Below are 25,741 nucleotides of genomic sequence, written 5' to 3'. Positions count from 1 at the left end.
CAGTATCTCGAGGAATTTTCACTGGAACGGGGGATGACCCTTCATTCACCGAAGCAAATCCCTCTGACACAAAAGGAATGATTTCCTTCCTAACTAGTTCAGACGTCTTAGCCTTTGACAGAGCTTCATCAGGACATCCGGAACCCTGTGGTTCACAGGTGTTTCAAAGTGCTGAATACAGACAGCTGGAACTACTTCCTTTTCCTTCTTCTTCCTCAGGAGGAAACAATTAGCCATAACATGACCAGGTTTCTTGCAATAGTGACAAGTAGGACCAGAATTTTTCTCCTTTAGTTGCTTCCCTTCATCCTCACATTTGTCACTGTTCCCAGGTTTGATTTCTGGTTTACCCTGATTATCCATGCTATTCTTTTGGAAGGTCTTACTTGGAGCAAACTTAAGACTCGTGGGTTAGAGCAAACTCATCTGCTAACTTAGCAGCTTCTTGCAAAGTGGCAGCATCCTTTTCATCTAAGTATGTCTTTATATCATTATGGACGCACCTTTTAAACTCTTCAATTAAAATCAACTCTTCAATTAAAATCGTCATTCACATTTTGAGATGTGCACCACTGTTCAAAACACACAGACTTTCATAAACGAATTCCACATGAGTCTGGCTCACAGACTTTTTCAAATTCCTAAACCTTTGCCTATAGGCCTCTGGAACCAACTCATAAGCTTTAAGCACAGCCTGTTTTACTGTCCCATAGTCAGCTGCATCTTCACCTGATGGAGCAGAATAAGCTTGTGAGCCTTACCTTTAATTACACTTTGCAACATAAGAGGCCAACACTCTCTTGGCCACCGTAGGCTCTGAGCAACTTTCTCAAAATGCTGAAAGTATTTATCAACCTCGGCCTCATCAAATGGAGGAACTAATCTAACTTCCCGACTGGCAACAAACCTGTCACTAGATCCAGAAGTTTGACCCATGAGCCTTAACTTCACTAGCTCAAGCAGCCTTTCCTTTTCTCTTCCTCCACTTCTAGCTGTTTTTCTCTTTCCTCAGCTTCTAATCTAAGGTTCTCTAACTTTAGTTTTTCCAGTGTGTACTGGAGCTCAGGGTCACTTGGTTTACTTTCAGGAAACAGTTCTAACACCTCGGCTGTAAATACATACATAGTTACATAGTGCTCAACTATTCTCCTCTGAATCTCTGCCTTTTTCATAGCCAACTTTACTGTAACAAGTTTTAACTTACTAGCAATGATCAACAACTCTATCTTTTTGGCTTTCTGTAATCCCTCAGAGGTTGGAGATGCCAGGAATATATTAATAAACATTGCTGCTGGTTTCCACACACAAGTCAATCAAAAGGGAAGTAATCAGTCAATCGATAAATCCCAATTTGTTCAAATCCTGGATGAGCCCCCACTTTATGTGCCAGCAGCAATAGAGCATGGACTCAGTTTTAATGTTAAACAACTATATATGCATTTGTGGCTCACAAACAGTGTCAAGTTTAGGAACAGTTCTTCTCAAATCTTACTCAAACACAGTCCCAGAAATGCAATCCAGATGATTCCAGATATCCATGGAAAAAGGTGAGGGAAAGAAACTTGTAAATCCACACTAAGATGACACGAGGCGGGAATCACAGAAAATTCCAGAGGATCCATGCTGGGAAAACAAGATAGCAGTCACAGCAGATTCCAGATGTTGGGTAGTGTTCCAAAATCCACCTAGAGATATGACAAGGTGACAGTCACAGAATATTCCTTAACACAAGTGGTCGCCACCCAGCACACCCAACTCTATGCATGGGTTAACAAAAAGTGGTCTCCACAGGAATACACCAGAAATCCAAGTATGGATCATGTAAAGTGGCAGTCACGTATCCAATATGCACTGTGTGCTGCTAATTATCACAGTCGTCTGGACATGGAGAAGGATCAGACTGGTCCGCTGCTGTAGCGAACTCTTCAGCTATATCTATCCAGCTCGCTCTCCTGCTGGTAGCTCGCAGTCCACTGTTCCTTCTCTGCTGAATGTTCCAGAAACCTGTCCGCAATGACATCATCCACCCGCCTCGTCCAGGCGCTTAAAATTATGCTTGCAGTAAAACAAATGTTGACACATAACACTATGCAAGTGGTTTGTCACTGCCTTCTTCTGGGCAGTGTCTCTACAAGGTGAGTGATCCCAGCCATTATCAATACCTTTCAGAGATTGTCTGCCTGGCGTCAGTGGTCACATAACCAGGACTTGTGATCAGTACCGACTGTTCATACAACCATCCACCACCTGCTCCCATGACTCCATGTAACCCTGGGTGACAGCTAAGAAGGTGTTACACTGAGGAGTATGAGGGCATTTTCCATTATGGTTGGGTGAGACTAGAACTAGGGGGCACGGGTTAAGGGTGAAAGGTGGTATATTTAAGGAGAGCCTGAGGGGCAACTAACTTCTTCATTCAGTGGCTGGTGAGAGTGTGAAATGAGCTACCAGTGCAAATGGTGGATGCGAGCTCGATTTCAACATTTTAAAGATAGGTGCATGGTGTATGGAGAGCGATGGTCTAGGTGCATTTCGATAGGACCAGCAGAGTAATAGTTTGGCACACACTAGGGCCTGTTTCTGTGCTATAGTGTTCTATGATTCTATATCCCGAATTACTCCAGTAGGTTTGGTTTAATGAAGCTGCTAAAGAGCTCATTTATTTAACAAGGTGTTTTTCAACTAATTAGTATTGTATAAACAACCTTTTAAAAACCACCGCTGGGATGAGCTGGTAAACAAACTTGCAGCTGAGACCTCAAAGCTGAACACTGCCTCATGGGAAGATGCTTCTAAAATAATTCTCACAGTACATTTAATAACAAGACCAACACATGGTAAACGCTGTAAGAACTCAGCAGGTCAGGCAGCATCCATGGAGAGGAATAAAGAGTCAACATTCTGAGCTGAAGGCCTTCATTGGGACCTCATTCAATAACAAGCTTAAAAAAAAACTACTTCATAAACCTCATGAACAATATTTATTCAAGTTATAATTGTCTTCTCTGCTGCAACCAAATCCTTCTGATCTGCACCTATGTGTCCTGCATTGTGTTAAACACAAAATGAACCATTTCTGAACTAAACTAGCAAATGTTTATTTTCAAACCAACAGAAGAAAAATGGTTTGCAATCTCCCATTCAAAACACAATTTGTGTACCCCTTATCCAAAATGCTTGGGGCCAGAAGTGTTTTAGATTTCAGATTTTTTCAGATTTTGGAATTAGGTTTAAATATCAGTATATGTCATGAAATTAGTCATCTTTGTAGCAGCAGTGCAAAGTAATACATAATAATATAATAAATGTGATTGACAGTAAGTGTATTAACATTAAACAATTAGATTAGTGCAAAAACAGAAATAAAAAGTAGCGTGGTGGTGTTCATGGGTTGAATGTCCATTAAGAAATCAGTTGGCAGTGGGGACGGAGCTGTTACTCGATCGTTGCGTGTGTACCTTCACGCTCCTGTACCTCCTTCCTGATGGTAGTTATGAGAACCAGGCATGTCCTGGATGATAGGGGTCTTTAATGATGGACACTGCCTTTTTGAGGCATCGCTCCTTGAAGATGTACTAAGGAGGCTGGTGCCCATGATGGAGTTTACAACTCTCTGCAGTTTATTGATCTTGTGTAATAGCCCCCACCCCACACCAGATGGTGATGCAACCCATTAGAATACTCTCCACGGTACCTCTGCAGAAATTTACAAGTGTCTTTGATGACATACCAAATCTCTTCAAACTCCTGATGAAATATAGTCACTCTAATGTCTTCGTTGTAACTGCATCAATATGCTGGGTCCCAGATAGATCCTCAAAGATAACAACACCCGGAAACGTGGTCACCCTTTCCACTTCTGATCCCTCTATGAGGACTAGTGTGTTTCCCCTCATCTTACCCTTTTTGAAGTCCACAATCAGTTCTTTGCCCTTACTGACATTGAGTGCATGGTTGATGCTGTGACACCACTCAACTGGATGATATATCTCATTCCTGTGTTTAATGAGATAGCTTGGGATCACCATCATTTCTGACTCTGAATTTATGTGCTACCTGTAAGCACGTATACATACTGACACAGCCATTCAGTGTGCCGGATTTTCATCAGTGACGATCCTGGCAAACTCATCAGTGAATTTCTCTGATGCTTTGTGATCAGCAGACACATTCTCACCACAAATCTTTCAAAATTTAATGCCGTGCTGTTTGTTAAATTTCTGCAACCTGCCTGTTGAATATTCACAATTACTTCCAATTTGCTATTCGTCGTGACAGATCTTTGCTTGTTTCTTGATCAGCATACTGTCAAGTGTCATGTTCACTCCAACACTGACGAATCCATTCTTTCAATGCACGATCGTGATCTTCATTTTTCACTTTATGCAGTGGTTTTCTATTTTTCATTAACTTCTGTTCACTCCTCAGAGACCTGCACATTGCCTAGAAACCTTCCTAGTAACTTGTGGAATTTTCCATTTGTGGTGTCCAACACCAACACTGTGCTCAAAACAATTTTGTATTTCGGAATTTCGGATGAGGGGTACTCAATCTGTAAAAACACTTACAGAGCAAGACCCTGCATCCTGCCAACTTAACACAGAAACTTAGAGCACGTTACAGGCCCTTCAGCCCACAATGTTGAGCCGATCATGTAACCTTCTCCAGAGACTGCCTAGAATCTCCCTAGTGCCTAGCCCTTTATTTTCCTAAGCTCCAAGTACCTATCTAAGAGACTCTCAAAAGACCCTATTGTGTCCGCTTCTACCACTGCTGCTGGCAGTGCATTCCATGCACCCACCACTCTCTGTGTGAAAATCTTACCCCTGAAATCCCCTCATTACCTATTTCCAAGCACCTTAAAATTATGCCCCCTTGTGTTAGCCATTTTAGCCGGGCAAAAGCCTCTGGCTATCAACAAGATCAATGCCCCTCATCATCATATACACTTCTACCAGGTCACCTCTCATCCTTCGTCCATCCAAGAAGAAAAGGCCAAGCACTCAACCTATTCTCATAAGGCACTCCCTCCAATCCATGCAATATCCTCGTAAATCTCCTCTTTCCTGTAGTAAGGTGACCAGAATTGAGTACAGTACTCAAAGAGGGGTTTGACCAAGATCTTACATAACTGTAATATTACCTCACGTCTCTTGAACTCAATCCTATGGTTGATGAATGCCAACACACCATAAGCCTTCTTAACAACACTGTCAAACTGCGCAGCAGCTTTGAGTGTCCTATTGACACAGACCCCAAGATCTTTCAGATTCTCCACACTGCCAAGTGTCTTAAGATTTATATTACATTCTGTCTTCAAATTGGGCCAACCAAAATGAACCACTTCACACTTTTCCAGGTTGAAGTCCATCCATCTGTCACTTCTCAGCCCAGTTCTGCATCCTATCCATGTCCCACTGTAACTTCTGACAACCCTCCAGACTATCCACAACATTCCCAACCTTTGGGTCATCAGTAAACTTACTAACCCACCTTTCCACTTCTTCATCCAGGTCATTTATAAAAATCACAAAGAGGGGTCCCAGAACAGACCCCTGTGGAACACCACTAGTCAAAAACCTCCCTGCAGAATATGACCATCTACAACCACCCTTTGCCTTCTGCGGGCAAAGTCAATTCTGGATCCATAAAGCAAGTCCTCCTTGGATCCTACGCCTCCTTACTTTCTGAATGAGCCTTGCATGGGGAACCTTATCAAGTGCCTTACTGAAATCCATATACACTACATCCAGGGCTCTACCTTCATCAACGTGTTTTGTTACATCCTCAAAGAATTCAATCAGGCTCGTAAGGCACAACCTGCCCTTGACAAAACCATGCTGGCTATCCCTAATCAGACTATGTTTCTCCAAATGCTCATAAATCCTTTAAAAATATTATTTTATAGGTGAATTTTTGAAAGTTCCTAACCTCCCTCAACATTCTGAGGACCAAACAGACTTTCCAGTTGAGGAAACACTTCATCTGCGAGTCTGTTGAGGGTATCTACTGCATCTGATGCTCCTTATATGGTCTTCTCTACATCACTGATGCCCAACATAGATTGGGGGGGGGGGGGTCACATTCACTCCGTCCACCACAGAAAACAAGATTTCTCAGTGGCTACCCATTTCAATTCAGTTTCCCATTCCCATTTTGATATGTCGGTCTATGTCTTTACGTTTTCAACCTATTACCTCCATTTCTTACTTGAACCCCCAACGACTTCCACTCACCTTCCCCTTCAGCTGGTGGTTTCACCCATTTCCTTCTAGGTTGACTCCTTCCCCTCCCCTCCTTTCCAGACATCATGAAGCATCTCAGCCCAGAATGTCGACTGTTTATTCCCCTCCATAGATACTACCTGACCTGCTGAGTTCCTCCAGCATTTTGTGTAGGAGAATTACAATTATATTTATTACCACTAACATATGTCTTCAAATTTGTTGCTTTGCAGGAGCAGTATAGAGCAAAGATGTTAAAATTATGAAAGTCACAAAATTAAATAAATAATATAAAAGTGAAATAATGAGGTAGAATTCATGGACTGTTCATAAATCTGATGGCGAAGGGGAATAACCTGTTCCTAAAATGTTGAGTGTTCAGGCTCCTGTATCTCCCTGACGGGTATCACCATCTTGAGGCACTGCATTTTGAAGATGCCTTTGATGGGAGGTAGGGTTATGCCCATGATGGAACTGGGTGAGTTTACAACCCTCTGGTCATCCTGTGTACTGGAGGCTCCACACCAGGATGTGATGCCACCAGTCAGAATACTCCACACCGTCCACCTGAGGGAAAATGCAAGGACCTTTGGTGACATCCAAATCTCCTCGAACTCCTAATTCAGTAGAGCCACTGGCCTGCCTTCTACATGAATGCCATAATCATCTACCACACAGGACAGACTCCCTGAAATGCTGCCGCCCAGAAACCTGTGTCCCTGTTCGATGGCAAGTATTTCCTTATTCTCGACCTGGTGAATGCTTCCATCGTCTTCCGTTGCTATGGAATAAATGTTAAAGATCGGTTTAACAAATCCGACTGAATGAAACACGGAGGCAGATACCCTCTAACTGGAAGGTTCATCACAGTCCACATAGATTTAAAATAAAATGACTAAACAGATACAAAATTACTGAAAATAGTTAGAATATCTGATGGCAGACCCAGGAAGAATGGTCCTTTAAAAGGTACCAAAAGTACCTGATACACACAAAACTATATTTGAAACAGGACGAATGGGAAGAAAGTAGAAGCCACGAGAAGTAAGGGATCTTTCTACCATAACCATCCAAGCAAGTGATCAATAACCTAATGATCAATAACGTATTGTTATCATCAACAGATAACTTGCAAGACGAGAAGAAACAACACACTGGACAATTGCTACACCACCATCATGAATGCCTACCATGCTATTCCACACCCTCACTTTGGAAAGTCTGATCACCTGGCTGTACTTCTACTCCCTGAGTGTAGGCAGAGACTGACGACTGCAGCATCAGCAGTGAGGACCAAGAAGATATGGACAAGGGAAGCACAGGAGCACCTACAGGACTGCTTTGAATTGGTGGACTGGACTGTATTCAGGGAATTATCTGCAAACCTGGATGAGTATGCTGCAGTTGTTACTGACTTCATTAAAACCTGTGTGGATGGGTGTGAGCCTACAAAGACTTACTGCACATTCCCAAACCAAAAGCTGTGAATGAACCAGGAGGTATGTCATCTGTTGAAGGCCAGATCTGTGGCATTCAAGTCTGGTGATCCAGGCCTGTACCGGAAATCCAGGTATGATTTGTGGAGGGCTATTTCAAGGGCGATGAGACAATTTTGAATGAGGTTGGAGGAGACATCAGATGCACGACTACTCTGGCAGGGTTTGCCAAACCATTACTTCCTACAAAGCGAAGCCCAATAGCATGAATGGCAGCGATGCTTCACTACCAGATGAACTCAACACCTTCTATACCCACTTTGAAAGGGAGAATAAACATGCTGCACCTGATGACCCTGTGACCTCTGTCTCAGAAGCCAATGTTAGATTGTCTTTAAAGAGAGTGAACCCTCGCAAGGTGGAAAGTCCCAATGGAGTACCTGGTAAGGCTCTGAAAACCTGTGCCAACCAACTGGCATGAGTATTCAAGGTCATTTTCAACCTCTCACTGCTATGGGTAGAAGTTCCCACTTGCTTCAAAAAGGCAACAATTATACCAGTGCCTAAGAAGAATAATGGGGGCTGCCTTAATGACTGTCGCCCGGTAGCACTCACATCTGCAGTGATGAAATGCTTTGAGAGGTTGGTCATGACTAGACTGAACTCCTGCCTCAGCAAGGACCTGGACCCGTTGCAATTTGCCTATCGTCACAACAGGTCAACAGCAGATACAATCTCAATGGCTCTCCACACGGCTTGTGACCACCTGAACAACACAAACAGGTATGCCAGGATGCTGCTCATAGACCATAGTTCAGCATTTAATACCATCATTTCCACAGTCCTGATTGAGAAGTTGCAGAACCTGGGCCTCTGTACCTCCCTCTGCATCCTTGACTTCCTAACTGGAAGACCATAATCTGTGCGCATTGGTGATAACATCTCCTCCTCACTGACGATCAACACTGGTGACCTCAGGGGTGTGTGCTTAGCCCACTGCTCTACCCTCCACAAACTCATGACTGTGTGGCTAGGCATAGCTCAAATACCATCTATAATTGCTGACGACACAACCATTGTTGGTAGAATCTCAGGTGGTGTTGAGAGGGTGTACAGGAGTGAGATATACCAACTAGTGGAGTGGTGTCATAGCAACAACCTGGCACTCAACATCAGTAAGACGAAAGAGCGGATTGTGGATTTCAGGAAGAGGAAGGCAAAGGAACACAGACCAATCCTCATAGAGGGATCAGAAGTGGAGAGAGTGAGCAGCTTCAAGTTCCTGGGTGTCAAGATCTTTCAGGATCTAAGAGATGTACTGTGGAGAGCATTCTGACAGACTGCATCACTGTCTGGTAGGGGGGGCTACTGCACAGGACCAAAAGAAGCTGCAGTTGTAAATCCAGTCAGTTCCATCTTGGGTACTAGCCTATAAAGTACCCAGGGCACTTTCAAGAAGTGGTGTCTCAGAAAGGCAGTGTCCATTATTAAAGACCTCCAGCACCCAGGTCATGCCCTTTCCTCACTGTTACCATCTGGTAGGAGGTACACAAGCCTGAAGGCACACACTCAGCGATTCAGCAACAGCTTCTTCCCCTCTGCCATCCGATTCCTAAATGGACATTGAACCTTTGGACATTACCTTTTTTAATATGCAATATTTCTGTTTTTGCATGATTTTTAATCTATTCAATATACATATACTGTATAAAGTATATTGAATAAGACCTATTTATTTATTTATCATTTTTTTCTATATTATGTATGGCATTGTACTGTTGCTACTGAGTTAACAAATTTCACATCACATGCCAGTGATAATAAACCTCATTCTGATCAATAGCATACTGATCAATAAAATAATGATCGATAAAATAATGAACAATACAAATATGTTGGAAGAACCATAAATAGTGGAGAAACATTTTGCTGCAGTTTTAAACATTAAGACAAGAAGTATGAACAGCTATTAATTCCCTTAACGATGTAGGATGACTGAAAATTAAACAGATCTGACACTCAGATGGTGGATTTGGGTGGAGAAGGGGGTGAAGTGAACATAGGACATGGAAAATCACAGTACAGTACATCTCTTCAGCCCACGATGCTGTGCCAACCTTCTAACCTACTCAATCTAACCCCTCCCTCCTACATAGCCTTCCATCTTTCAATCATCCATGTGTTTATCCAATAGCCTCTAATGTATCTGCCTTTACCACCACCCCGGTAGGCATTCCACACACCACTCTTAGTGCAACATTTCTTCCAATCACCTTAAAGCCCTCTTAAGAGTGAAAAAGGATCTAGTGTACATGATGTATCCGGGCGTATATGACAAATAAACTCTTCTCAGGTTTCTAGCCAGGGATGAGAAAGCCCGAGAAGAGCTTATTCCCCTCTGAGAGTCATAGAAACAAGGCATGCCAAACCATTTAAACTGCTTACTCCCATCAAACTGCCCCTGAACTTTAGCCCTCCTCTTGTATTAGCCACCGGGAAAAAGTCTCTGGCTGTCCAGTCAGTCTATGCCTCATAATCTTGAACACCTCTTATCCTCCTTTGCTTGCTCAATTTATCCTCATAAGACAAGCTCTCTAACTCTGGCAGCATCCTGCTAAATCTCCTCTACACCCTCTCTAAAGCTTCCTATAACAAGGTGGCCAGAACTGAACACAACGTTTTAAGTGTGGTCTAACCAGACTACGTTGGCACTGTTGGCGACACTCGCAGGCTGCCCTCCCCCAGCACATTCTTGGGTGAGCTGGTTGTTAACGCAAATTATGCATTTCACTGTAGGTGTGAAAAATAAATGTGAATCTTGAACCAGGGTTTTATTAAGCTGAAAAGCTATTTATTTGAGATATAGTGTGGAGTATGCCCTTCCAGCCCCAAAAACCCTGATTTAACTCTAGCCTAATCACAGGACAATTTACAATGACCAATTAACCTATATACCACTGGACTGTAGGAGGAAACCAGAGCATGGGGGGAAAACACACATTCCACGGGTAAAATATACAGAGACCCATTACAGAGGATGCTGGAATTGTACGCTGAACGCTGACACCCCAATCTGTAATAGTGTTGCAAAGTGTAGGCGCTACACTACCATGGCGCCTGCGGTATTATCTTGCAGCTCTTCAGTTGCAACACAAAAGGTTTTACAAAAGTATTGAATCTGAAATATTAGTTGACTTCAAAATGTAACAAGATTAAGTGTCAAGCTTAGACCATTTACGATACATCAACTCAGTGTAGTCTGCCCTGAATAGAAGACTATCCGCTCTCAGCGTAATTAAAGTGGATCAGAAGTAAGTAATCCAATTAAATAAATAACTTCCACTGGGAATTCGAGAGAAGTTTTGTTCATTCTCTTACAGGGAGATACTTAAATTATAATTAACAAAAGTGTTCCCTTTTTTCAGCTGGCAGCTTGTTCATAGAACATTCACATATGACATGTTATTAATGGCAGGCAGCACTTATTTGACAATGCTAGCAAATTAGGAATTTTAAAAATAATTTGAGCCAGGTAGTAATTAGACAAGCAAGCTTCTCTGTAACCTCCCTCGTTTCAAATGATGTTATTTTTTAATTTTCTCTCGCAGTAGAGCAACAACTGAGAAGGTGCTGCTCCAACCTGCTGTTTTGCAATCCCAAGGCTCTTTGAAAGTCAAGAATGAGGTAGAAAACATGTTGCATATTGCTGATTTATTTTATTTGCAGATACCGTGCGGACCAGGCCATTCCAGCCAAATGAGGCATGCAGCCTAGCAACTCACCTATTTAACCCTAGCCTCACCACAGGGCAACTAAAAATGACCAACTGACCTACTACCCAGTACATCGAGAATGAAAGGAAAATAATACCATAAGACATAGGAGCATAATTAGACCATCCAGTTCATTGAGTCTACTCTGCCATTCCATCATTATCCCTCTCAACCCCATTCTCTGCCTTCGCCCTGCACATGTGACAACTTTAGAAATCAACAACCTGTTAATGTCTACCTTAAACACACCCAACAAGTTGGCCTCCATCGCCAACAGCAGCAATGAATTGCAGTTTCACCACCCTCAGGCTAAAGAAATTCCTCCTCATCTCCATTCCAAATGGATGTCCCTCTATTCAGAGGTTTTTCCTAGACTCCCTCACTATAGGGTACATCCTCTCCATATCCACTCGATTTAGACCTTTCACTATTCAATGGGTTTCAATAAGATCTCTCCCAACCCTTCTTCTGAATTCCAGAGAATACAGGACCACAGCCATCAAATACTCCTCATACATTAACCTTTTCATTCCTGTGAACCTCCTCCGGATCCTCTCCAGTGCCAGAACATCCTTTCTTCGATAAGGGGCCCAAAACTGCTCACAATACTCCAAGTGTGGTTTTAAACACAAAGTACACTGCAGATGCTGGGGTCAAAGCAACACATACAACAAGCTGGAGGAACTCAGCAGGTTCAAACTCAGGTTGGAGAAGCAACACCTCATATACCGTCTGGGTAGTCTCCAGCCCCTTGGCAAGAACATCCAACTTCCAGTAATTCCCTCCTCCTCCCTTCCCCAATCCCAGTTTCACTCTGCCTCCTCCTCCAGCTGCTTAATATCTCTCCCATGATTCTGCCTTCTACTACCCATAGTGCTTTCCCCTTATCCTTCTTCACCTTTCCTGCCTATCCCCTCCCCCACCCCTTGATCTTTCCCTTTACTGGTTTTTCACCTGGCACCTACCAGTCTTCTCCTTCCCACCCTCCCCTCACCTTCTTTATGGGGCCTCTGTCCCCTCCCTCTTCAGTCCTGACGAAGGGTCTCGGCCCGAAACGTTGACTGCTCATTTCAACGGATGCTGCCTGACCTGCTGAGTTCCTCCAGCTTGTTTGTATGTGTTCCAAATGTGATCTGACCAGTGCCTTATAAAGCCTCAGCATTACATCCTTGCACTTATATTCTAGCCCTCTTGAAATGAATGTTAACATTGCATCTGCCTTACTTACCACTAACTGAACTTGGAAATTACTTTCGGGAATCCTGCACAAGGTCTCCCTCGTCCCTTTGTGCATCTGATTTCTGATTTTGCTCCCCAGTTAGAAAATAGTCTACGCCTTTATCCTTTCTACCAAGTTACATGACCATACCTTTCCCAACTGCCACTTCCTCACCCATCTTCCTAATCTGTCTGAGCTCTTCTGCAGCCCCCCGGCTTCAAAACTACCTGCCCCTCCACCTACCTTCATATTGCCTGCAGACTTGGCCACAAAGCCATCAGTTCCTCCAAAATGGAGGGCTATGGGGGAAAGAATGCATTAGATTGTTCTTGGAGTAGGCTAAAAGGTCAGCCAAAGAGCCTGTATGGTGCTGTAATGGGCTACGTCCTATAATAAACTTGATACAAATGCTGTGTTGTATATCTTCTTGTTTAACCTGCCAAACACACTGTACATTCAAAGATAATTACCATCTAGCTTTGTCCCTTTGAGATTTAAATATAATCTACACGCACATTACGTAGCTTAGTTGCACAGTTCTGTAGATTACATAACATGTGGTCTTTATTACAGCATGAATTGAAGATAGAACAGTTTGGAACAAACTTTCTATCATCCATTATACCCAACAAACTTAGAGATTATTCACAGCTTATTTCAAAAGCAGCTTTAAAATGCAACCAAAGATCCCCATCAAGACAAAATCTGTAGCTAGAAGTCTAAGTAACACACACAGGATGCTGGAGGAACTCAGCAGGCCAGGCAGCATCTATGGAAAAGAGTACAGTTAATGTTTCAAGCCGAGACCCTTCAGCAAGACTCAAGACCGGGACAATCACTTATTGCTGCCTGGCCTGCTGAGTTCCTCCAGCATCTTGTGGGTGTTACTCAATGATCCCCGATGAGTTCTCCATAATTTTTAGTTAGTTCCCTCACTTTAGGTATCATGATTTACATCCAGTAAGATGACAGTGCACTCAGACGCACAAGCTTTTATGGGGCCAACCAAAGGTATTATTGTCTTCTTAAATATATTATTTTATGATCTCAAGATCCTGTTGGGCATTACAAATTTAAAAGTCTATACCCCATCAGCGAGTACCCCTGTACTGTTTAGGGAATAATGACAAGAAAAAAAAGTCTGTAAATGGGTTGTTTGTGGGCTGGAAATGGGTAAATGGCTGTTACCTGGGTTGCAGCACCTAAGTTACACCCAAGTTACAGGGAAAGGCTGAACAAGTTAAGTCTTTATTCTTTGGAGTGTAGAAGGTTGAGGGGAGACTTGATAGAGGTATTTAAAATAATGAGGGGGATAAATCGAGTTGACGTGGATAGGCTTTTTCCATTGAGAGTAGGGAGATTCAAACAAGAGGACATGATTTGAGAGTTAGGGGGCAAAAGTTTAAGGGTAACACGAGGGGGAATTTCTTTGCTCAGAGAGTGGTAGCTGTGTGGGATGAGCTTCCAGTAGAAGTGGTAGAGGCAGGTTCGGTATTGTCATTTAAAGTAAAATTGGATCGGTATATGGACAGGAAAGGAATGGAAGGTTATGGGCTGAGGGCGGGTCAGTTGGACTAGTTGAATGTAAGCGTCGGCACTGACTAGAAGGGCCGGGATGGCCTGTTTCCGTGCTGCAATTGTTATATGGTTATAAATGCTCAAACAACAAGTGCTGGAGAGAGAACTTCCGGGATTTCCCAAACCACAGTTGGTTGAATCCGCGCATTCAGAACCCACGGATAAGGAAGGCTGACTGTAGCTCCAAATGTGGTGAACCACAATTGTGTACCAGTGCAAGATGACTTCCTGACATTGATATACATAAATTTATAAATTAGATTAATTAGTGCAAAGAGAGCAAAACAATGTCCATTTTCTACCACCCTCTGCACTTGAGTTGCCACTTTCAGGAAACAATGAATCCCACCTGTTCTTAGGTAATGCCAAGGATGATTTATTCAGATTCACACTCTTTTATTTATCATATGTACATTGAAACATACAGTGAAATGTGTTGTTTGTGTTCACAACCAAGGTTGTGCTGGGGCTGCCCACAAACACTGCTTCACATTCCAGCACCCATAATGCTCCGCAGAGCAACACAGAACACAACAAGCAATAAAACAACTGCAAAGCAAGCCCCATTCCTCATACCCAACCGCCCACACCACACAGTGGTCCAACCACAGAAAAGGCCTCTGGGCTTCACTGGTCTCGTCGAGAGAGACGAAAAAGCCAGTAGCTTCAGCTTGTCGCAGCTAGGGTTTGGAACTCTCCTAGGCCCACAAGGGTGGGTTGATTATCGATCCAGTGCACATCGAATGTACGGCTGTCACCTCGTATAATCCATAGGAGTGGGCTTTTTGGGATATCCTGTGCAGACCACTTATGTGTTAACCCTTGCCTGGGTATGTTGTGTGGTAATCCATGTGACAGGTCACTTTCAGTGATAATTCGTATGTGGATTTGGAACGACAGACGAGGTCAATGGTGATTGTGATCTCATTTCCAGCGTGGAACCTGTGGAACATCTCGTACTTACCTTTACACTTTGTTACAACCTGGATTACAAATACCTCTGTCCCATCATTTATTTCCCGGATTACTGAACTTTCCTACTTTACCATCTCAAGACTATAAGTCTTGTTTCCCCCCCAAGCTCAATATAGTTTGGGAGTTATATTTACACACACACACACACACATATATATATATAGACATACATAACACTGTTAACTTTTGTTTAGCTTGGTTTAAGTTACTATATTATAAATAGTTACTAATAAACATAGTGGTTTTAACATCAAAACCAGACTCCACGTGTAGCCTATTGCTACTGATTCGTTTCTAAAATGTTACACAATCTTCCGAATGACCTTAGGTTTTAAACTTCAGTACTGACTTGGAATTTATACAAGTAATTTCACGGTTCAAAACTCGGGTTTGTCAAAACAAACTCTGCATTTCTTGGACGAAGGGTCTCGGCCCAAAACGTCGACAGCACTTCTCCCTATAGATGCTGCCTGGCCTGCTGTGTTCCACCAGCATTTTGTGTGTGTGCCTGTTTGAATTTCCAGCATCTGCAGACTTCCTTGTGTCTGCTTTTCTCCATGTAACATTGGCCATTTTTTTCCATTAGAAATCATCTCATTAATTGTTGTCATGATTTAAATTTTATCATGTTTGATCCACTTGTGCGATTGATTACCTTTCCTTTCCAAATATTACAAGGAGCCTAAATAAACAAACTCCAGTGTGCCTACTGACATTCAGGTTTGACGGTCAGGAAAACTCAGAATGGGGCTCAACACCTTGTCCGTTATTCCTGACATGCCAGTCCTGATAAAGGATCTTGGACTCTTGACTCTTTATTCCCCTATAGATGCTGCCTGGCCTGCTGTTCCTCCAGCATTTGCAAGTGTTTGTCCATTATTTCACGTGCAGAAATTATTCTGATCCACCTCCCAATGCTTTATCACGTCGGAACTCTAATTGTTTTGGATCCTAATTGCTCTGGGCAGCAAGTTGTTACTGTCAGACCCTGAGGAGTCAAGTGGGTGAGATGCCAGCCCAAGCTCTGACATCTCAGTTCAACACATCTATTTCATAACTTGTCCCAGTCATATTGATATTAAAAATTAGGCTTGTGATCAAAATATTCCAACTAAATATTTAAAGATTAGCTTTATTTGTCACAAGTACATTGAAACAAAACTCCTTGGGAACGAGAGGGCACTTTCAAGAGGAAAGTGAACAAAAAGGAGTCTGGACTAAAAGTTTTAAAGAATATAGATTAGATTTATTTGTCACAAGTACATCAAATCAGTGAAATGCGGTCATTTTAGAACACAGAACATAGAATAGTACAGCACATTACAGGCCCTTCGGCCCACAATGTTGTGCTGACCCTCAAACCCTGCCTCCCGTATAACCCCCCCCCCCACCTTAAATTCCTCCATATACCTGTCTAGTAGTCTCTTAAAAGTTTTTTGTGTCAATGACCAACACAGTCTGAGGTTGTGTTGAGGGCAGCCAGCAAGTGTTGCCATGCTTTGTTTCCAGCGCCCACAACTTACCAACTGTTACCGATCGGCCTGCCCTTCGAACGAGGAAGGAAACCGCAGCATATTTTGGAAACACATGCAGACACAAAGAGAATGTACAAACTTCTTACAGTGGGGCAGGAATTGAACCCTGACTGTGATTGCTGGCACTATAAAACACAATGCTAACTGCTATGTTACTGTGACACCCACATACACTGTTACTTAAAAATATTGCATGTTTAAATTATTTAGCAGCTATAATAATCCAGATTTTAATCATCTGCCAACTCTTCAATCCATCTCAATGACAACTAGAAAAATAGATTGTAGGCATTTAGATAATTTAAGAGCAGTGTAAAAATTGAAGACACAAGCGATTCTGCAGATGCTGGAAATTCAGAGCAGCACGCACACTCACACACACACACACACACTCACACACACACACACACACACACACACACACATGCACGCACGCACGCGCACACACACACACACGCGCACACACACACACACACACACACACACACACACACACACACACACACACATACACACACACACACACACACACACACACACACAATGCTGCAGGAACTCAGCAGGTCAGGCAACATCTAAGGAAGAAAATAAATAGTCGACATTTCAGGCTGAGACCCCTCATGAGGATCAGAATTTGATCAACACAGTCTCACTGATTTAACTTGATTTAACACTAATTATGCACGTCACTGGATGTTTCAAGGCTTCAGTGTACATACGACATAAAGCTAACCCGAGTCCTCTCTCCAGGACCACCCCCATGATTCAGGGCTCACCTGAACGTGAATTAAAGACAACATCAATAAACAAATGTGAAAATGAAAGGTGACATTGATGGAACTCAAGGATGTGGGAGTCTTCATGCAGGATTTGTTAAAGGTTTATTTGCAGGTTGAGTCGGTGGTGAGGAAGTCAAATGTGATGTTAGCATTTATTTCAAGAGGACTAGAATATAAAAGCAGGGATGTGATGCCGAGGCTTTATAAGGCATCGGTTGGACTGCACTTGGAGTACTAAAAACGGTTTTGGGCTCCTTATCTAAGAAAACAACTTCTGGCATTGGAGAAGGTCCAGGGGAGTTCATGAAAATCATTCTGGAAATTGAAGGGTTAAGGTACAACGAGTTTGTACTCATTGGAGTTTAGAAGAATCCAGGCTCTCATTCATACCTTTTGAATATTGAAAGGCCAAGATATAATGGATGTGGAGAAGATATTTCCAATTGTGGGGGAGTCTAGGTCCAGAAGACACAACATCAGAATACAAGGGGGTCACTTTAGAACAAAGACGAGGAGGAATTTCTTTAGCCAGAGAGTGGTGAACCTGTGGATTTCATTGCCACAGGCAGCTCTGGAGACCAAGTCATTGACTATATTTAAAACAGAAGTAGATAGGTTCTTAATTAGTCAGGGTGTTAAAGGTTACAGAAAGAAGGCAGAAGAATGGAAGGGATAATAAATCAGCCATGATGGTCAGTGGTGCAGATTCGATGGACCGATTGAACTAATTCTGCCCATGTCCTATTGTCTTCTTGTGAGAAGAGATGGAAAGGGTTCTTGTGAAGAATAAACCAGCTTGGATCCGTTGTGCCCAATGGCCTGTTCCTCCACTGAACACACTAGGCAATTATCCAAGAAGTGTTTTTGTTTTGTTAAACCACACAAGCTCCAGTCTCAAACACCAGGGCCTGTTGCTATGCAGAAAAGTTGTATTCTGACATTGAAAACAAAGTTCTAGTCTCTCAAAAGCTAATTACTTACCTCCTCACACCACATAATCACAGACACAATATTTCACTGAAACTAGCCTTAAATACTTTAATTCCCTAGACATGCTGCTGACCTTATTCAATTTTGGAATTGTGTTACTTGTTCTGCATTCAGTGTGTCTATGTATCTTGCTGCCTCACCCAACTTTATACAGCTAACAACCTGAAGATTAGACCATAAGGCACAAGACATAAGACATAAGAGTAGAATTGGACTATTTGGCCCATTGTCTACTCCACCATTCCATCATGGCTGACTTATTATCCCTCTCAACCTCATTCTCCTGCCTTCTCCCCATAACCTTTGACACCCTGACTAATCGAGAGCCAGTCAATCTCTACTTTAAATATATCCAAGGACTTGGCATCCACAGCTGACTGTGGCAATGATTTCCACATACTCACCACCCTCTGGCGAAAGCAATTCTTCCTCAATTTCTGTTCTAAAGAAACATTCCTCCATTCTGAGGTTGTGCACTCTGGTCCCAGACTCCCCCACCACAGGAAACATCCTCTCCACATCCACTCTATCTGTGTCCTCTGGTCCTAGACTCCCCCCACCATCCGAAACACCCTCTCCACATCCATTCTATAAAGGCCTTTCAATATTCAACAGGTTTCAGTGAGATCCCCCTCTATTCTTCTAAACTCCAGCGAATACAGGCCCAGAGCCATCAGAAGCTCCTGTACATTAACTCTTTCATTGCTGGGATTAATCTTGTGAACCTTCTTTGAAACCTTTTCAATGCCTACACATACTTCATGAGAGTCAGAGACTCAAAGATTCAAGCCTGAAAGATTCCAAATACATTTATTATTAAAGTCTTTATGCAGCATACAACCCTGATATCCATCTTCTATCCCACGGTTACGAGACCAATTAATTCTTCCAGTCAGGACATGGAGTCAGAAATTTTTATTTTCAGATGTAATTTAAATGTTTGTTAATTACTTTAAATGATTTGCTGGGAGCTTTCGGTCAACTAATTTAATAAAAAAGCTTGGTTTCAAGGGAGATGTAAATCAATCTGTTTAACAACATCAAGCCAGTTTAACACAGACACAATCTGCTACGTTCAAGGAGGATTATGTAGTGGGTGAGCAGGGTTTGCCATGCTATTGTTGTTTCTTTGTTTGTTGTATTCTCTGTTGTTGTGTTCTGGGTTGTTTTGCCAGAATTGTGGGCATGCTATCTTGGTGCTGGAATGTGGGGCAACACTTGCGGGCTGCCCACAGGGCACCCTCGGGTGTGTTGGTTGTTAATGAAAACAATACATTTCACTGCATGTTTCAATGTTCGTGATAAATAACTGTGAATTCAGCAGACTGATTCATAACCTAAGCGTAGAAATATTTGTAACTTCTCAGTAGTGGTGGTGGTGTGATCACTCAGATGGGGTTTGATGTTCTCCTAAGGGGTTGTCCATTCCTCAGGCTGATCAGGGATCCACATCTCTGAAGGGCTTCTAGACCCCACAATGCTGTCCCCTTCTCCATTTGGTGATCGCCATGGGACGCTATCCGGGATGTGAGGGTGGATTCCCTTAATGGCGAATGCGGGGAGGCTGATGCACAGGCAGCACAGGATCGGGGTCAGGGTTCAGTGGTATAGAATGCAAGATGACTGGGGACCCCTCATCCACCTTCACTGTTGTGATGTGTCGTCATCTTCCACCAGCTCCACTGAGACCCTGGCTGGATCGCTCTCTGTCTGGAACCTTGCCGTTCACCTCCACGCTATTGACAGCATTGCTCTCTGGATCTGAGGAACTCACAAGCCTCTCCACCGTGACAAGGTGACGATCCTCAGAGAAATATCACAAATATGGTGCCAATAATAAAATGCAGAGCCCAGAGAAACAATTCCTCAAGTGCAGCCTTCAAAATCCAAACTATGCTGTTTTCCCTTCAAAAGAGAAAGCAAAGTGTAATCGCAATCACTTAGCAACTAGAAACAGAGCAGATGGCAAATGGTGAAAGACAATGAAAGTGGGATTGATATAAATTAAATTCTCCATAACCTGCAGCATCCTGACAAGCATTTGTCCACTAAGATCATCAAACAACATTCAAATTCAAGTTCCAGTTTATTGTCATTCAACCATACACATGTACACAGTGAAACAAAATACAAGTTCCTCCAGACCAACAGTACAAATAACTCACACACATAAAGTAATATTACCAAAAATAAATAATCAAATAATAAGGTGCACTTACAACACAAGTTGAAAAGAAAACAGTACAATGTCACTCGTACTTTATGAGACCTGAATGGTGGCAAGGAGTTCGGGATTCTCATGGCCTTGGGGGAGAAAAGCTGTTTCCCTTCCTAATAGTCCTTGTCCAAATGCTACAGTAGCTCCACCCTGATGGTAGGGGGATGGACGAGATAGCTGGACAGATGGGAGGGGACATTGACAAAGCTAAGGGCACTGCGTATGTAGTGCTCCTGATAAATATCTTGGATAGCTGGAAGAGAGACGCTGATGATACATCAGCAGACAACACAATCCGTTCATATGGTCAGATGTCTTGTAAATCCCAAACCAGAAAGGGATTACTTAACACTCTTTGCGAAGTTATATTTGAAAACATTGATTGATCAAGTCTGAGATACCCTGCTGTAGATGTGAACTAGTCTGAGATGGTCAGTTCTACGTGTGAACTAGTCTGAGATGGTCAGTTCTACATGTGGTTTAATAGTCTGAGATGGTCAGTTCTACGTGTGGTTAAATAGTCTGAGATGGTCAGTTCTACATGTGGTTTAGTAGTCTGAGATGGTCAGTTCTACGTGTGGTTTAATAGTCTGAGATGGTCTGTTCTACATGTGAACTAGTCTGAGATGGTCAGTTCGTTTTGTGGTTAAATAGTCTGAGATGGTCAGTTCTACATGTGGTTAAATAAACTGAGGTGGTCAGTTCTACGTGCGGTTTAATAGTTTGAGATGGTCAGTTCTACCTGTGAACTAGTCTGAGATGGACAGTTCTACATGTGGTTAAATAGACTGAGATGGACAGTTCTACGTGCGGTTTAATAGTCTGAGATGGTCAGTTCTACCTGTGAACTAGTCTGAGATGGACAGTTCTACGTGCGGTTTAATAGTCTGAGACAGTCAGTTCTACATGCGGTTAAATAGCCTGAGATGGTCAGTTCTACGTGTGGTTAAATAGTCTGAGATGGACAGTTCTACGTGTGGTTTAATAGTCTGAGACAGTCAGTTCTACGTGTGGTTAAATAGTCTGAAATGGTCAGTTCTACATGTGGTTAAATAGTCTGAGATGGTCAGTTCTACATGCGGTTAAATAGCCTGAGATGGTCAGTTCTACGTGTGGTTAAATACTCTGAGATTGTCAGTTCTACATGTGAACTAGTCTGAGATGGTCAGTTCTACATGTGGTTAAATAGTCTGAGCGGGTCAGTTCTACGTGTGGTTAAATAGTTTAAGATGGTCAGTTCTACGTGTGGTTAAATAGCCTGAGATGGTCAGTTCTACATGTGAACTAGTCTGAGATGGTCAGTTCTACATGTGGTTTAATAGTCTGAGATGGTCAGTTCTACGTGTGGTTAAATAGCCTGAGATGGTCAGTTCTACATGAGGTTTAGTAGTCTGAGATGGTGAGTTCTACATGTGATCTAGTCTGAGATGCTCAGTTCTACGTGCGGTTAAACAGTCTGAGATGGTCAGTTCTAGAAGAGGTTAATTAGTCTGAGATGGTCAGTTCTACATGTGGTTAAATAGTCTGTGATGGTCAGTTCTACGTGTGGTTAAATAGTTGAGTTGGTCAGTTCTACATGTGGTTAATTAGTTTAAGATGGTCAGTTCTACATGCGGTTTTATAGTCTGAGATGGTCAGTCTACGTGTGGTTAAATAGCCTGAGATGGTCAGTTCTATGTGCGGTTAAATATTCTGAGATGGTCAGTTCTATATGTGTTTAAATAGTCTGAAATGGTCAGTTCTACATGCGGTTTAATAGTCTGAGATGGTCAGTTCTGCGTGCAGTTTAATAGTCTGAGATGGTCAGTTCTACATGTCAACCAGACTGAGATGGTCAGTTCTACGTGCGGTTAAATAGTCTGAGATGATCAGTTCTAAGTGTGTTTAAATAGTCTAAGCTGGTCAGTTCTACGTGTGGTTAAATACTCTGAGATGGTCAGTTCTACGTGTGGTTAAATAGCCTAAGATGATCAGTTCTAAGTGTGTTTAAATAGTCTAAGCTGGTCAGTTCTACGTGTGGTTAAATACTCTGAGATGGTCAGTTCTACGTGTGGTTAAATTGTCTGAGATGGTCAGTTCTAAGTGTGGTTAAATAGCCTAAGATGATCAGTTCTAAGTGTGTTTAAATAGTCTAAGCTGGTCAGTTCTACGTGTGGTTAAATAGTCTGAGATGGTCAGTTCTACGTGCGGTTTAATATTCTGAGATGGTCAGTTCTACATGTGGTTAAATATCCTGAGATGGTCAGATCTACGTGTGGTTAAATAGTCTGAGATGGTCAGTTCTACATGCGGTTTAATAGTCTGAGATGGTCAGTTCTGCGTGCAGTTTAATAGTCTGAGATGGTCAGTTCTACATGTCAACTAGTCTGAGATGGTCAGTTCTACATGCGGTTAAATAGTCTGAGATGGTCAGTTCTAAATGTGAACTAGTCTGAGATGGTCAGTTCTACATGTGGTTTAATAGTCTGAGATGGTCAGTTCTTCATGTGGTTAAATAAACTGAGATGGTCAGTTCTACGTGTGGTTAAATAGCCTGAGATGGTCAGTTCTACATGAGGGTTAATAGTCTGAGATGGTGAGTTCTACATGTGGTTAAATAAACTGAGATGGTCAGTTCTACGTGTGGTTAAATAGCCTGAGATGGTCAGTTCTACATGAGGGTTAATAGTCTGAGATGGTCAGTTCTACATGTGATCTAGTCTGAGATGCTCAGTTCTACGTGCGGTTAAACAGTCTGAGATGGTCAGTTATAGAAGAGGTTAATTAGTCAGAGATGGTCAGTTCCACGTCTGGTTAAATAATCTGAGATGGTCAGTTCTACATGTGGTTAAATATCCTGAGATGGTCAGTTCTAAGTGTGGTTTAATAGTCGGAGATGGTCAGTTCTACATGTGAACTAGTCTGAGATGGTCACTTCTACATGTGAACTAGTCTGAGATGGTCATTTGTACGTGTGGTTAAATAGCCTCAGATGGTCAGTTCTTCATGTGGTTAAATAGTTTAAGATGGTCAGTTCTACGTGTGGTTAAATAGTCTGAGATAGTCAGTTCTACGTGTGGTTAAATAGTCTGAGATGGTCAGTTCTACATGTGGTTTAATAGTCTGAAATGGTCAGTCCTAAATGCGTTTAAATAGTCTGAGATGGTCAGTTCTATATGTGGTTAAATAGTCTGAGATGGTCAGTTCAAAGTGTGGTTAAATAGCCTAAGATGGTCAGTTCTAAGTTTGTTTAAATAGTCTGAGATGGTCAGTTCTTCGAGTGGTTAAGTAGTTTGAGATGGTCAGTTCTACGTGTGGTTAAATAGTCTGAGATGGTCAGTTCTACGTGTGGTTAAATAATCTGAGATGGTCAGTTCTACGTGTGGTTAAATATCCTGAGATGGTCAGATCTACGTGTGGTTAAATAGCCTGAGATGGTCAGTTCTACGTGTGAACTAGTCTGAGATGGTCAGTTCTACATGTAGTTTAATAGTCTGAGATGGTCAGTTCTACGTGTGGTTAAATATCCTGAGATGGTCAGTTCTACGTGTGGTTAAATAGTCTGAGATGGTCAGTTCTACATGTGAACTAGTCTGAGATGGTCAGTTCTACGTGTGGTTGAATAGCCTGAGATGGTCAGTTCTACATGAGGTTTAATCGTCTGAGATGGCCAGTTCTACGTGCGGTTAAATAGTCTGAGATGGTCAGTTCTACGTGTGAACTAGTCTGAGATGGTCACATCTACATGTGGTTAAATACTCTGAGATGGTCAGTTCTACGTGTGGTTAATTAGTCTCAGATGGTCAGTTCTACGTCTGGTTAAATATCCTGAGATGGTCAGTTCTACGTTCGGTTTATAGACTGAGATGGTCAGTCCCACGTGCGGTTTAATAGTCTGAGATGGTCAGTTCTACGTGCGGTTAAACAGTCTGAGATGGTCAGTTCACGAAGTGGTTAAATAGATTGAGATGGTCAGTTCTAAGTTCGGTTTATGGACAGACAGTCAGTTCTACATGCGGTTTAATAGTCTGAGATGGTCAGTTCTACGTGTGGTTAAATAGTCTGAGATGGTCAGTTCTACGTCTGGTTAAATAATCTGAGATGCTCAGTTCTTCATGTGGTTAAATATCCTGAGATGGTCAGTTCTACATGTGAACTAGTCTGAGATGGTCAGTTCTACATGTAGTTTAATAGTCTGAGATGGTCAGTACTACATGTGGTTGAAAAGCCTGAGATGGTCAGTTCTACATGTGATCTAGTCTGAGATGCTCAGTTCTACGTGCGGTTAAACAGTCTGAGATGGTCAGTTCACGAAGTGGTTAAATAGTCTGAGATGGTCAGTTCTACATGTGGTTAAATGGTCTGAGTTGGTCAGTTCTACATGTGGTTAAATAGTTTAAGTTGGTCAGTTCTACGTGTGGTTAAATAGTCTGAGAGGGTCAGTTCTACGTGCGGTTTAATAGTCTGAGATGGTCACTTCTACATGTGGTTAAATCATCTGAAATTGTCAGTTCTACGTGTGGTTAATTAGTCTGAGATGGTCAGTTCTACGTGTGGTTAAATAGTTTGAGATGGTCAGTTCTACGAGTGGTTTAATAGTCTGAGATGGTCAGTTCTACATGTGGTTAAATCATCTGAAATTGTCAGTTCTACGTCTGGTTAAATAATCTGAGATGGTCAGTTCTACGTGCGGTTAAATAGTCTGAGATGGTCAGTTCTATATGTGTTTAAATAGTCTGAAATGGTCAGTTCTTCATGCGGTTTAATACTGTGATGGTCAGTTCTACGTGTGGTTAAATAGTTTGAGATGGTCAGTTCTACGTTCGGTTTATAGACTGAGACAGTCAGTTCTACATGCGGTTTAATAGTCTGAGATGGTCAGTTCTACGTGTGGTTAAATAGTCTGAGATGGTCATTTCTACGTGTGGTTAATTAGTCTGAGATGGTCAGTTCTACAAGTGGTTAAATATCCTGAGATGGTCAGTTCTACGTGTGGTTAAATAGTCTGAGATGGTCAGTTCTACATGTGAACTAG

General features: G+C 42.3%; 1 protein-coding gene across 2 annotated transcripts in view; it reads right to left on the bottom strand.

The window, feature by feature from the left end:
- The window catches only part of gpr63 (G protein-coupled receptor 63), a 126,358-nt gene that overhangs the window by 29,126 nt on the left and 71,491 nt on the right, over positions 1–25,741 (bottom strand). The window lies entirely within an intron of this gene.

Source organism: Hypanus sabinus, chromosome 10, assembly GCF_030144855.1.
Source record: "Hypanus sabinus isolate sHypSab1 chromosome 10, sHypSab1.hap1, whole genome shotgun sequence".
In the NCBI taxonomy this organism is placed as follows: domain Eukaryota; kingdom Metazoa; phylum Chordata; class Chondrichthyes; order Myliobatiformes; family Dasyatidae; genus Hypanus; species Hypanus sabinus.
This window is presented reverse-complemented; position numbering and strand designations above follow the sequence as displayed.